The following is a 12,920-nucleotide window of genomic DNA, read 5'->3' as shown; positions in this document are numbered from 1 at the left end:
GGAAAGAGATCATAATTTTCTTTACAGATTAAAGTAAAAGCTAGCTGACTCTTCCAAAGTAGCAGAAATTTTGTATATTTGTATGTATCCTTTAATTGGGTTTTATAGATTTCAGAAGTTCTGTATTCATATATGAACTTCATTCTGTGCCTGTGATCTTGTATTTATTGCTCATGTGATTATTTAATATGAACATAATCACTTATATATTCTTACTCTTTTATTGTGCTGCGAACGTTAAGATGTTGACTACAAAAACTGTTGAAAGAGAGAGCCATTAACAGAGTCCCGACAGGCAGTTGTATTTCAGGTTTTCCAGCGTTGTCCTGCCTGGAACCTCCATATTTTCCTAGAGGCAAGAACAGTTTAGCTGCCATCTGAGTTCTCAGCCTTTCCTAATCATAAACCAGTACTTGTAGCTTAGGGCCACATTCTGTCGTCACTGATAACTATTGTCTTCACTGCAATCAGAAGTTAACTGGGGCACAAAATAATCCTAAAGATGGCAGGTGGGGTGTTTTTGTGATACCCATTAAACTGTAATGTATTTGATAAGCTCAAAGTCCTAAAGAGTACTGACACAGTCTGAGATTCATGTATACATTGACTCTGACACACAGCATCTTTATAGGTTAAGCTCAGGTGACTTTAGAAAGAGGACCTGTAATATCTATTCACTGATCAATAGTATTTCTTTAATCTTTTTTTGAATCTGCAACATGATTATTTTTGTCAGCCTGTGAATTATGCATTAGAAAAATTTAAATGGTACATTTTTCCCTCTGACTTCTCCCAGGGGTACCAAGCTTGCAGTTCTGTATTTTTACTTTCACATTTGGCATGCTGTAAATACATTCCACCATAGTTGGACAAATGTTGATCCTGACCAACTATCCACAGATAATATGTTACAGAAACTGCAGAACCTGTGTAGAGATCAAAGAATATAGCACTATTTCCTACTGCTTGGAGCATCAATAGTCAGCAAATTAACATATATATTGTATAGCACCTGATGCTTATTTCCTAGTCGTAGTTTAAGGAATGTATTGCCATTAGCAGCTAATCACTATAACCTGGATAAAAGCCATGTTCTTTTTATGCTTCTTATTTTTTTCTCTTTGTTGGAATGAGTTTTTGTGGTGTGGGTGTCTTCTAGATTTTAGGGAAAAAGATACCATTTTGTAACTATTCAAAATGTAACAAGGTCACAGTTCTATTCTATATTTCATGTCTGACAGGAAGGTGAAGGAATAAAACAGATTTCGTCTCATTCCATATAAAACCAATACATTTTTCTGATTCCTTTTCATTCTGTTACTTATTTTGTGTTACAGTCCAGTGTGTTTTAGAAGGGCTGTCAAGAAAATAGAAGGTCCAGCTATGAATCTCATTCCCTAAAGATTCCCTGTAACATCAAATTCAGCAAACTGGCATGGGGAACTCCTCCCCTATCACTGTTTTTCCTCAGTGATTCATAGAATTCTCCGCTCTCCTTCTTTTATTAAAAGTAGTGTCACGTAGTTACTGGTTGCTCAAGGTCCAAGAAAAACTCATCTACTGGGTGAGGAGAGGTCAACTAACTTCCAAGCCGCAATAAAGACATACGCAGCTTTACTGAGCACCACTTGAACCTTAGTAATTCACCTAATTTGAGCACAACTCAGTTTCAAAGAGTTAGGCAATTGATAAAGTGTTTTTATGCATTTCTGTTATTACTTTACATCAAGAAAGCCCGTCTCTCTGAGTAGGAGGCAGAACTTGTGCATTTAGTTATGTAATCGACTTCTGCTTGATTCCAGACCAGAAGTATGTGTGATATGGGAGATGTATCTGAGTGTTTTGGCACTGCATTTTATACATATTTTCCATCACTTATCCAGGGCCCAACTAAAGACACAGTAACGTACCGAAAATTAAAATGTTGGTAAAAAATGCCATTGAAACAATATAACTCACTATTTGTCTCAAGTGGATTTTCATTTGAAGAAGTCCATCCTCACATAACTTCCTATTGAAGTGTTTGGATTTGTTTGTTTTAATTAAAAGTTGATGTTATATCAGATAATCAAGCCAGCTTGTCTTGGACAAGCTTCTACGGGGGCTTGAGTGCTAGTCAAGTAAAATAAGCTGTGTGCATGCTCAACGGGTCCACTTGTAACTACTGTAGCCCGAACAACACCATTTCATCTGCATGTAGCTCAGAAAAGGGAGAGACTTGAGAGGGAAATGTAACAGATTTTTCAGGTGTCAAGTACAGGAAAGCTATCCTAAATGAAATGTGTTCTTGCCATACCGCACTGGTTTTGAAACCTCAGTGAGAGCTGTTGCAAAGGAAGAGAAGGCTCGTGCTCCATGTCAGATGGGATCGGATAAGGGCTTTTTAAAGAGAGTTGGTAAGGTACTATTTCTTGTAGGAGCTCTCAGCAAAGCTGTGAATGCCCCACTGATGACTGGCAATATGTTGCCCAGGAGAAACAGAATTATTTTTATGGTTTTTTTAAAAGATATATTTATAATAATGACAGTTTGGGTTTTGAGTATATTAGCCTCAAGAAGAAAATCTGCCCCTGTCATTCTACTCAGATCTTACTCTCTGAAGCACAAAGCTAAGAGCTTCACCAAATTCAGAAGTTATAGGAAGCAAAAATGGAGATACGTTATTTTGGGAGGAATCGGAGTTGGCCTCTGGAAAGTGTTTTTAGTAGGATTATAGTATGATTTTCAACTTCATTTAGTTATTTTGAATTTTTTTTTGTTTTCCTTTCCAATCATTTGGAGTTGAATAGTTGCACTGTTGAATGTTATTGTTGTTGGTACTCTTCCCTCTCTTCTCTCCATATGACTCAAAAACATCAAAATACAGGCCTCTTTGGCTGGTTAACTTCTCTTTGAAGATGTAGCAAAATGGCAAATTCTCTCGCAATGCTATTAATATTCTCTGTGTACTTAGCAAGTTTCACAGGCGTAACAGGGTTTAAGTCTTTCATGTCCATATGGGATTTGCTTTAATAAAACCATAGTTTTCTTGAATGTTAACACATAAACTCAGCAGTTATATATTTGCTGTCACGTGAATCAAGCTCAGCTTTGCATTTTTCATCCCACAAAATGTACAGCAAAAATACTGGAATATTAGTTTGGTTTAGGGTTTTTTGTTTTCCAGGAATCAAACTCCTTTGGGTAGTTCTTGACTAAATATATTATAAATGTCTTAAAGGTATAAGCTAAATAGACTCAGGTGCTTTTTTTCCCCCCTTCACATTGTAATTGTATATGTGTGTGTGTGTTTCTACTATGTATCTGAAAGTTTAATTTTCTGAAAAAACAAGATGTGCACATGATTAACTTTGTAAAAGTTACTGTAGTGGAACGGAGTATTTATTTTTAAATTAAATTCTTAAGGAACCGTTGACTGTAAATAAAAAACTATATTTTCCTCCCCAGTATTTCTGTTCACTTTATCACTTATATTTTTGTATGCAAAATATATTGCTGAGATGCCATAGGTTTCTCTGTTGGAATAATTCTGTCCAAATAACGTTTTTTATTTACACTGCTTTACTGACCCAGTTGACATTCCAGGTTCAGTGTGCGTGTCAAAAAGATACACAATATTTTGGGGATCTTTGAAGAATTCAAACATGTTTGCACACGCATCTGGGGATGCGGACTGCCTTTAGTTCTCATGCCACTTTTGGCAACTTGTCACATTTCCAGATACATAATATTGACAAGCTCTTCAATGCTTTTCAGTGACTCAGAGCATACTGCCCACAAAATGATATTGAAATAGTATCTCAAAGGTATGTATCATTCATATCTCCAGACATCAGTATTTGGGCTCCATTGTCTAAGGGGTAAAAAATCTATAAATTACATTATCATTTTATCTATATTTTACTTTACTTGTATTACTCTAGACTGATAGCCTAGAACACTTTACTATAGATCATTAGAGATTTTTTTTCAGTTTCTCTACAGTCAGAATATAAAACTGTTACAATTTAAGTATAAAACTATGCAGTAATTTCATCCAGCAACTGACCATTGGGGGAGTACAGAAACTGGAAGCATCTTCACCGGGATGCTCAGCAACTCTCCAAAGACTGGTAATTTTTAGCCAGTTTTGAGGGGTTTTTTGGCATCACACATCACATAAATTTAAAATAGAAAGAATGTGATTTGGTTTTAGATGTTTCTGAGAACAGCATTGGTGTGTTTGTTTGAAAATCATTATCCTTAGCCAGTTGGAGGTTGGAGCGATCATGTCAATAGAGAGTAAGAGCAAAGAACCTAAATTTGACCCCCGGGTCCAAAAGAAGTGTTGGAGTCCTGAAGTTCTTGAAATGTCTTTATGCATCTTGGAATCCAGGATTTTTTCAGCAACTCACAAGATCTAGCCAAAGAGCACTATTTGCCATAGAGCTGTGCCAGTTATTCTGAGGGAGAAATACCACATGCAGAGAAGCAAATACATCAGATAAAGTGAATTTATTCCCAAGAATAAATCTACATAATAACACCAAAGCTGAATAGAAATCCAAAATAGTGAGACTGAGCCTGAAGTTCTGAAAGAAATGCTGCTCTTCTGAACATACAAAGCTCTCATCAGACATAAACCTTGTTTTCTATGCTGTAGAATTCTTCATTATTTACTTTTTAGTGTATTTCAGTTCTAGAGTTATTGAAAAGTGTTATTTCATAAATACAGGATTAATTTATGACAGACCGCTGTTAAGCACTATAATGCAATTTGCCTGCTTCCAATCAATAGGCAAATTAGATTCATACGATTAAATAATTTCAGAGACACATTGTTTCACATCTGTAAACTTTACAGCTATTTATCCATGGGTTAAAGTTGGAGATAAAAGCAGGCAACTCCCCATTTTATTCATAAATATGCAGATACATATATATGCATCTGTATATTATTTTTAATATATATACACATCTCTTATACAAGCCATGCTATTTATATGGCAAAAGAAATTGATCCAATTGTAGTTCTAATATCTATATTTCAGTAATATATAATGAAATTTTCATATATCCATTAGTTCAAGAAATGATAGCAAAAAATCAACATTAGAAGCTGTAATACTGCAGTTATTGAAATAATTTAAAAGCAAATGAGCTGATGACAGTAGCATTTGAGATGTATTTGTCAGAAAACTTTAATCAAAGCAGACTGGGGATTTCTATGTGTAACCTCTTTCATGAGACACATCCCAAGGTGCTTTGCAAAATAATGAAATTAACAATGCAAATATTGATGAATACACGAGGTCAAACAAAGAAGTCCTTGGTCTTGAGAGTGCCACTACTGTGAGTCAAGAAACCAAGGGATTCCAGATGCCAAAAAGTACAAGCCGCAAAGCCAGCCAAATAGGATATCTGCCTTTTGCTCTGTGCCGCGTTCTTGGGAAGGATGGAAATAATGTCCAAACCAGTTTGCAAGTCTTGGTTTTGCTTTCTACGTGATTGCTGCATTTCATTGTGTCTATTTGCTCTAGGTTTTTTGCATCTTAAAAACAATCTTTGACACATTCAGAAGTGTGCCAGATCTTTTCTGTAAGCCAGTGGATGAACAGGTGTAAGAGCTTCAGAAGTTTCTGGTTTCCATACAGGCTATCTACTGCACAGGCCACTGCTGGAAGGAATACTGCTCTGATATAGGTAATTCCCACACACTTAAGAGAAGTCGGGATTTTTCAAGTTTGGTCTTACAGTACTCTTTTATCTATCCCTGACAAGAGAAACTAAAACTCCACAGATCACAGCTGAAGACAGGCTCAAAAGAAATGAGTGGTGATTTAACTTTTACAACTTATTCTTTCTGAGTGAAACTTGTTTAGACATGCTGGGCCTTCATGAAAACCCTCTGCAGCTTCTTAAAAAGAATGTGAGGGGTGAGTGAGGAATAATTTTTTCAATCGCAGTGTGTTATAAGACTTCTTTTTTTTTTCTTTTGCATTGTTTCCTCTTTGTAAATTTTGCTGTCTTCCTCTTTCTCCCTCCCTGTTTAAGAAACCATCACTAGTTTCATGTGCATTTATCCAGCTCCAACATTTGTTCATTGCTAATAATGAAATTTATTCAAACTGTAAATTCCAGGACTGCAATAATTAAGCCATTTGAAATGGCTCCATTAATTGATCTCCAAATTTCTCAGCCAGATTATTGGTCATACTTGGAAGTATTTGTACTAATACTTACAAATTTTCATTTCAGACTCTATTAGTCACAGAGTCAGGCACAAAAACCTCCCACATGATTCATAACTAATCAAAATAGTGCCAATCAACCATTGAGAATTACATAATTAGCTGAGCAGTAAAATTTGAAATTAACTTGTTAGGAAAAGCTTGACCCATAAATGGCCATATAAAGTAAGCTCCAAAAGACCATGGGTGTGAGTTAAGGGAAACTTTTTTAAATTTCGGTGTCTATATTTTTTATCTTTCCCTTCTCTCACTAGCCTTGAGAAATGGCAACATGATGATGTTTGAAAGTGCTCTTTGCCAATCTCACTTGCAGCATCTATAGCAGTATTTTGTGCTGTTCATTGGTTATGAATCAGACAGAAGTGTGCTGTGCTCATTTTTTTTTTACTTTGAGCATCTTTGATTTCCACCGAAGTATTGATAAAGACTGGCAGTGCTAGTTTTATATGTGATTCAGAGCAGTCATAACGACCCTGTCTTTGAGAGATGCAATGGCATGATGCAAATGTTCTGAGGAGGCTGTGCATTCACGATGTGGGATAACAGGGTTTTAATTACAGATCACAAAATGCTTTCAGATGTTTGAGGTGTACGCATTCCCAAAGCATTGCTCCCCTTAGGGTCTGAAGTTCAGTGATTTTAAAGATTTGAAAGACTCTTAAAGATCTCATCATTTTAAAGGGAAGCACAATGTGAGATGTGTTCTCTGACTACAGAAATTAGTTACTAGAGGATGAATACGAGACGAGAGTTAAAAGAAAGAAGGTGTTTCACCATGTGAATTTTGCCCTCTCTTTTTTCCTGATTTAAAGTCATCATCAGAAACTCTCATCTAATGATCTTCCCCCCCAACACCCCTTAGACGATGCATTCCAAAACTCCAAAATGATGATGCAGATCCAAGATGGGTTTCTGAGACTGCTTCATGCACACACTTCTGAAGTTGTCATCTTTATTGCTTTCATACAATAGCATATTTTTGGAAGTTTTCACAATATCACAAGAATACCTCCTCTTTCTACGTGTTGCTCTGTTTGGTGATACTGCCACAGAAAGCAAGTTATGGGCCCATACACCATGTCCTGACAACAAGAAGAATGCCTTGACATTTTAAAAGAAGTTTCCCATCTCTTCTGATCGTAAGTGTCTTCTAAAATATAAAACCAAATTCATCTGCAAGCCTACTGTGAAACTGTTACATTAAGAAAAACCCTGAAGGGAAATCAGAGTTTCCAGAAGCTGAGAAAAGAGTTAAGTTTCTTAAAAAGAGAACAACTTGCATATGAATCCAAAGATCCTATTCCAAGCCAGGAAGAAAATCTGGATATTTTCCAAAAGCGAGATTCAATATAAACTCGCATCACACTGTGATGCTAGCATGTCCTTTCCTTTAAGCAGCATTGAACAGCTGAGAATCATTCACCTTACGTTAGCAGACATTTTTTTAAAGAAAAGGGGCAAAGGCAATATTAATTTTTAAGTAATGTGAGCACAAGAAATCCAATGCCAAACTGCCCTTTTTGCTCCTGGGATTGTGTTGAGCTAATTCCCAAGGCATCCTTCTGAAAATGTATCCTTTGGACTGAAAAAAAAAGGCAAAAACCACCCTCTTGGACCCTACTGTTTTAGTTCCCTGTGTGAATCTTCTGGTTTGATTTAGGAATGTGCTGCTTGGTTCCCATGAGCATTGTTGTTGTAGTATTTACTTTGGAAGGAAAAGTGAGCATACGGTTCACGCCTTAACCTTGTCAAGCTTCCCCCTTACCGTCTTGAACTGACACCATACAAATTCTGAAAGGAAAGGCCACAGCCAAAATTAATCATAAACATTAACCATAAAATATTACTCTTGACCCTACCAAGGGGCAGACCTCTAGGAATAACATCCTGCTCCTTAAGAAAATAACATCCCTCTCCGACTGAGAGGAGCAGACGGTCTCGTCTATGCATGACGGACGTGCTGACCTGTGCCTCGGGGAGTAACATCCGATTTCAACTCAAAGGGTAATAAGCACTCCAGGCCTTACATTATGGAAGTCCTTCCCCAAACACAGCCCTACATATAAGCTTCAGTAGCTTGAGCCGTCTGCATAGAACAAGTCCTGTCCAAGGTTGTGCCATAAGGTTAGGTTTTTATGCAAAGCCAAACAGACTAAGGCTGAAGCTGGAAAAATTAGAGCTGCTGCCCCAGCTTCCAGGCTGATTTGACCTGAATGAAAACTGTGTATATCCTTCACATTATCGTACCAGCAATGAGCCCTGAGGAAAGGCTACAGTCTGTAGCTCCTTTGTAACATTTCACTTGCATAAACTCTATGCTTAGTTTATTCTTAAAGGCACAATCCACAGACTGGACAACCTATTTCCATAGCTATCAGGCAGTATCTTGTTCAGCAGAAAACTGAGTTAGCACAAACCTCAGAAATCTGAAAAACCCAGAACCAAAACATTCTGTCTAATACTAATTTTATCTGGAAAAGAAATAACAGATCAAAGAACAACTTACTTCCTTGCGAGTCACTGGAGATGTGACCTAGGTGCCTAAATCAAGCAAGATCTGCAATACTGAATGAAGCCTTTCCTAAATGTCACAAAAAATCTGAGGGTGGAGCAATAAACCAGATTGCTTCCCAGGAGATGTTGGTTGTGCTGGCACTGACAGTGAGAGATTTCAGCAGCAAGCTGTTGATCTTGTGTCAAAGATGCCCTGCAGATGTATTTGATATTGCACTCCTCCCTGAATTCATTCCCTTGCCAGCAAGGACAAGGTGGAAGTAGCACCAAACCCCACTTTGCAGGGGTTCCCCTCAGCATATACCCCCTCCTCAGTGTCACCTCAACCAAGTGATTCTGGTCCTCCTTTTCCTAATGTGTCAGCCCCAGATGGAAGCTGAGCTGCTATTGGGACAGGCAAGTTAAGTGGGAAGAGAACCGGGGAGAGAATAGGACAGCATTCCTAAATGTTGGTGCACTCAGCAATGATGTGACGCAGAAGGAATTGCCCTGATAATCCTTGTTTTTCCTTATGCTGGGACAGAAAGCAGGGTTTGTCGCACCCATTGAATGATGCTAATTAAAGAATACACTGAGGTGTAGCTATGCCCCCAATAAGTGAATGTGACAGATTTGATAGAGTTGGCAGGGGTTACCGGAGTGTCACCTGCTGGATAAATGCCTTGAGGTGAGTGAATATTTTCCCAGGAATTGATCTGTACTTGATTTGTATTGCGTCGTCTATTCATACCTAACAAGTGTAAACTATACTCTACCCAGATGGCTTATTTCTGACGACGCAATACAAACTGAACACACTCCTCCTTTCACACTAATGCCAATAGATCGCTCCTGTTATTAATAAGCTATTTATACACATTCTGACAGCAGACTAGACCTCATCTTTGAGATCAGTACCTGACGCTCATATTTCTTCCCTCTTGCCCTCTGTTTCTTTCCACCATCCATCACACTGACTCTTACTTCCTATCCTCTCCTGTGAAATAGACACTACCTTCTTTTTTCACCAACAGTAAAACAGATCAAGGTGGTTCCATGTGTTGGTAAAGATAAATGTCGAGGCTAAAATCTTTCCTTGTGTGGCTTCCATTAAATTTCATTGGGTAGCACTTGCACACCTTTCAACTATGATGCACAAAGGCTAGTGTTGCAAAACATTTTTGGAGGCCCATAATATCATGCCTTTTTAGGAAACCAGTGCTTCTGCACTCCTCTTAACTGAAATCAAATGCCATTTAAACTCCCTATGTTTTGTGACTTAGTTGTCCGGTCTTTCAAAATAGCCCCTTCACTCATGGTACAGGTGGTACATTATCTCTAAGAGAAGACTGACAAAATGTGCCTCGAAATTATGAAGGTGCATTTGAACCTAAGGCTATTCTCACAGGGTGAGATTTTTGGCTTTACCCAGCTTCTCTCTTGGGGTGAGCTAACAGGAAGTCTTCCCACTTGTCACGGTAACGTGCTAGGAAGAGAAGAATATTTATTGCCATGTATCTGTGTATAATGTTTTATTCTTGGTAATGAACTAAAAAATTTGGTTCTGCACAAAGGAAGTTTTCTTTTCGTTTATGAAGGACATTGTTGCAAAAACCAAACCTGATGGTAGAGGCGAAGGGAGGCTGACGACTTTTACCAAAACCCGCCAGCGTAGCTGTTCTCTCAGCTGGCTGAGCAATGGCAGCTTCATCAGCAGGCAAAGTTCAGAATTTTCTTCAGAGGAAAGCTGACTGACTTTTTGAACTTTCAGACTACTGGGCTGAGCAGAGTGAAAACAATTGTTTAGAGACATCATGCATGGATCTAAGGGACAGATGGCTCCGAACTATGCCAGAGAATTATGATAAGACATTCAGGCTGCATACCAGGAGTTTTTCTATCTGTTTCTTTTTAATGATCGTTCTTGCTCTACCGTCTCTACTCAGTCTCACTTGCTTTTCATTGTTTCCCAGCGATAGTGAATATGTGAGATACTCTGCTAGAAACCTGAGGCCACTTAATAAGCAGCCGTAAGCGGAGTTCAACTCACATTCACAGAGCGATGGCCTCCTTGAACATGAAGACCCAAACTGAAGGCAAGTTGGATGTTTCTTGAATGTTATGGTTTCTCAGAGGCTTTCACTGGTGTCCATTCAGTGGCAGCTCTCCTTTTAAAGCATATTCTGTACAAAAAGGATCCTAAAAACAGCTTAAGGGGGAAATTAAAGATCTACATAGATTACACTCCCAATGCAAGGGAGTGGATTAACTTTTCTTTCAACTCCTGCTGCTTAATGTTGATTTAATATATTGTCTTGACTTTTAATAAGGTTATTGAAAGATAAAAGCATATAAGGAGCTGTGCCACAGATGCGACAGTCAGAACTTCATATGCAAAATGAAGAGAGACATTATAATAAAAAGAAAATTGATTGTTGCTTGTATAAAATCTGGCTTTGTTTTGATGCATAAAACAGCAAACACTGTTCCACACTGAGGTTTTCAAGAATGTCTTAAGTATACAACGCTTCTGATGCCACCCCAGTTGCCTATATATAGATCTGTCTTGTGTAAAGAATTTAAAAAGCATTAGAATGGAGAAATCAAAGAGACAATAAATTTTAAACCAATCTTATTGTCTGCAGCCTAAAGTGTTATTAAGATCAAAGTGGAGCAAACATCTGGCATTTGCCTTTCTGCAAAAATTAGATCAAATTACCTACCATAGGATTTAGATCCATTCAGTAAGTTCTTTCCATTGTACATAGTTTTCTTTCTCCTTTTTATTTGCTAGATCTAACTTAACACCCATAATCTAGCCCCTTCATTCATTTGGTGTTGAAACAAATTAACAACAAAAATGGAAATATATGTTCCTCCTGAACATCTGTTTCTTAAGGAACATTCAAGGTCCTTCAGATCCTAAGGAGAGAGGTTCAGCCAGCCTTCATCTTTGCCATGAAGTGTAATTGTCTAGAAATAAACTTTACTGAGTACACACAAGCCTGTCCCCCTCCTTGAAAAATAAGTTATTCACACTTACCCTTGTAATTATTGTCATTGTTGACTTTATTCTATACTAATCACTCATAAAGTATCTATCTTGTTAAGAAGCTTGCCACACTGGCCCATAATTTTATGTATAAACTTATCAAATGTACATTTTTCATACTTTTAAATTTATCTAATGCATTCCTAGGCTTTTTTGGTACCTTTGTTTAGAGAGATAAATATCTATAATATTTTATCTATAATATTTTCTATCTATATAGCACAGTTTTTAATAGAATACACTAAATACACTAATACAAAGCTAAGATTGAGAATATGTCTCTCTTCTTAAATAGGAAAAAGACTGTGCTTTTTATACCTCAGCAACCTAATTACAAAGCACAGAAATTCAGTAAAGTTTAATGTAAAGGAAAAACAATACGAAGGTCTTCAAATTCATCATTAAATAAATCAAACAAACTTAACAGTGCTCTGTAGTGATGCCATGCAATAACTATAAAATGATGATTAATGAATTTGAGTGTTGGTGTCCCAGATGAGCTGTAACTGACACATTAATTCTTTCCAATTGCTTTCTTGCTGGAATCTGTATTGATATTACTAGACAGAAGGCTATAGCTCTCAATTATTCTAGAGGGAGATGGAGATATTATTTTAACCTTTGTTCTTTTGATCTCTTGTGATATGAATTGGAGTATGGCTGTTTCCATAAGGCATTCTTTAAAAAAGAAATGCAAACATGGCGATTTCAAATTTTATTTGGAGAAGTTTTATTAGGAGTCAATGTAACTCCTCCATTTGATTCATCCCCAAGCTATGTGACTTACATCTGTATCACAGCAAGGAAGAGTTATTGCTTATCGCAACTTAGAAGTTTATTTTTGTTAATATGATCCCAAACCTTCTTTTATGTCAGTATATAAGTTGATCCTCATATCTTGCTCCTTGATCATTTAAAAGAGGTAGATTATGAATCTCATTTTCAATATTTTTAGAAAATAGTAGGAAAGGGAGCAAGTGACAGTTAACATTTCTGTACTCTTCCCAGACCATAAAAGCTTGGGGAGGAATTCAGGCAGCCAGAAGCCACGCGTTGTCAAAGGGCACCTTAAAGTCATCAGCTACATTCCCAGGCAGGCAGTGCAGACAGGCTTCAGATGTTTTTATGAAGCTGCATTACAAGGT

The sequence above is a fragment of the Egretta garzetta genome, unplaced genomic scaffold (genome assembly GCF_000687185.1).
Source record: "Egretta garzetta isolate BGI_Z169 unplaced genomic scaffold, ASM68718v1 scaffold2, whole genome shotgun sequence".
Taxonomy (NCBI): Eukaryota; Metazoa; Chordata; class Aves; order Pelecaniformes; family Ardeidae; genus Egretta; species Egretta garzetta.
Note: the sequence above shows the minus strand (reverse complement) of the source record.